Source organism: Triticum dicoccoides, chromosome 7B (genome assembly GCF_002162155.2).
Source record: "Triticum dicoccoides isolate Atlit2015 ecotype Zavitan chromosome 7B, WEW_v2.0, whole genome shotgun sequence".
Taxonomy (NCBI): domain Eukaryota; kingdom Viridiplantae; phylum Streptophyta; class Magnoliopsida; order Poales; family Poaceae; genus Triticum; species Triticum dicoccoides.
In genome coordinates this window covers 723457552-723460190 of record NC_041393.1, presented here as the reverse complement: position 1 = coordinate 723460190, position 2639 = coordinate 723457552, and positions in this window count along the sequence as shown.

Here is a 2639-nt window from a genome sequence, read left to right as displayed (position 1 = left end):
ATGATGTAGTTCATGTGCAAGGCATAAAGGCGGACAAACGTAAAATCCAGCTTCTTCACGTGAAACATGTCGAATATGTAATCGAATCGGAGGAAGAACTTATCCGCGGGGAAGCTGTCGACGTACGACATTTGCCGTGGAATGTTAACCACGTAGAGTGTGTATCCTGGATCTTTCGAGGTGATGAGGCCTTTCTCTACCCGCAGCACATCGTCATGAAGTCTCCTTAGATCGCCGAAACTGACCCGTAGCACTGTTGCAGGTAGGATTGGTTGACCGGGGATATGCCATTTATCCCCATTGGGGATATCTATATGGTCATGAAGCCGAGGCTGCTGAGGAGGCTGGATCATAGAATCAGCTGCTTTGTCTTTCCTCGCTCTCTTCCTAGACTTCTTTACTACCGGAAGGTCGTCCATAATTCATTGAGACGGCAATTCAGGCACCGACTCATGACGCTCAAACTAATGATGACAATTTTATCCATGGACATGGATACCCGCGGATATCCGACCCGAATGGATAGGGTTTGGGTACATTTTTACGCCCATGGGCAGTGCCCGAACATTTTTACGCCCATGGGCAGTGCCCGAACTACACGCGCTACTGCTAAGGTTGTATCTGTAGCGCGGTTTTTTCTCAATCGCTACTACTATCTAGCACTAGTGCTCTTTTCTAACCCGCGTTGTTGCTAAATTTCTGTGTATAAGGTTTTCCCTAGTAATGTAGACTTGATTTGTGGAGAGAGATCCTTGAGTAGACTACTGTTCCGCGCCAAGGTCATGGAATCGGGGTTTGCCTCGGCGATGAGATCATGCAGCTGCTCCTTGTACTGCTGGATAACGGACTCACGGTATTCATCCCAGCCATTGCGGCTTGGATCTGTTAATCTGGAAACACGTACACAAGCAGCATTGGTAGCGCGATCGATCGAACCTCAGAATGGTAACTCCAAAACTTGCCGCAACCTCAGAAGCAGCATCGGTTTCGGTCCCGGTTGTTTCGGTTCGCTAATTCGGTCATCGGTTAATGTGTTCACCCCTAGCTGTGACCGTCGTCGAGTCCTTCTCTACTGGCCTTTCCGATTTCTTCGACATGGCGTATAACTTGTGTAGGTCCCAGTTTACACATATCCGGTGCTGACAACATCAATGCATGCCTTTGTCCACGACGTGTCTCCGGGCCTGGCAAGCCTGGTGCGGCGCTTCATCAACTTCGTCTTTGTCCATCTAGGCATGCCCGGTGCTGGCAACACCGATGCGTACATTCGTCCACAACGTGTGCCCGGGCTTGGCAAACCCGGCGCGACGCCTCGTCAACATTGTCTTCTTCACCTCGCAGCACTGCTAGACAATACTGCGCCTATGACTAACTCGACGCCTCCTTGCGCCCGCAGGTCCACGGCCACTTTCTCGAGACCGGCCACCCTGACTCGACATCGATCACGACATTTTTCACAAGGGTACCTCGACCATGGTTACGCCACCCCTAGGCTCTCGGCTACCTCGACAACGAGACAAAGGGCTACCGCCTTGCTTGAGCAACCTTGTCGGTTTTCACTCCAGCCACGACTTCCGCGATGCATCGACGGGTTTCGTCGGCTTAGCTTAGGATTCTTCTACAGTCTCACAGTCTGCGTCGTTACCGTTGTGACTGTGGGGGGACGTTGAGTATATGTTTATTAGGAAGTATAGGATAGGCTAGGATTTGATCCTGCCTTGTCTTGTACTACAAGTTGGTCATCGTACTCCGATATATATGCCCACGAGGCTCAAACAATACATCAACCATTCCACCAAATCCTTCTCTATCCTTAAAACACACTTAAATGGGCCTCATTTTTTTATACCGTGTATACGATCAATGCCGGCATAGTAGAGATTCCGCAGAAGACCCTCCTGTATCCTCTCATTCAAAATTGTGTCGTTAAGTTCTAGCTAATAGATAGTAAACAACAAGAATGACAACAAGGAAAACAAAGTAAAGATGTGCTCAGGGAAATGCCCACAAGCAAAACAACTCAGCAAAACCAAGCTGCTGTCACCATCTTTGCTTTATTTCAAAGAAAAAGGAAAAGAAAGAAGCAAAGGCGTGTCTGCAACTCCAACTTTGCTCCAGCCTCAAGTAAAGAATGAACCAGATATGGATGGATACTTTGACAAAAGCAAAGGCAAACACAGGCTCTCCAATATAGCCATTCATACATTCATTCCTCCCTTGCTCCTTCGTATCACGTGACATAAACTCATCTTTCTTCTGCCACACAAGGAAGAGCGTCTGCTTGCAAATTAATCAAGGTACTACTTCTAACACTATCCCCTGTATGATTAATTCTTCTTCTATTTATTTATTTATTGCATCTTAATTGCTTGCAGTATATACGATTAATTCTTCTAATACTATCCGTGTTTGCCTTGACTGAAATAATCCTACTCTCTCCTGGTAACTACCTATATAGGTTATAGGAGCGAGCAAATTGATTCATCTGGAGGTGGAGATTGATGGGTTAGATTGATATCGTGAGCTTATTGTATTTCCCGGGCCTTCACTGAATGCCTCAAGAAGTATTTGTTTGCTCTCCCGCAGTCTACCCTAGTATTACTGTTATTGTTCTACCATATATAAACACATCTCACTTG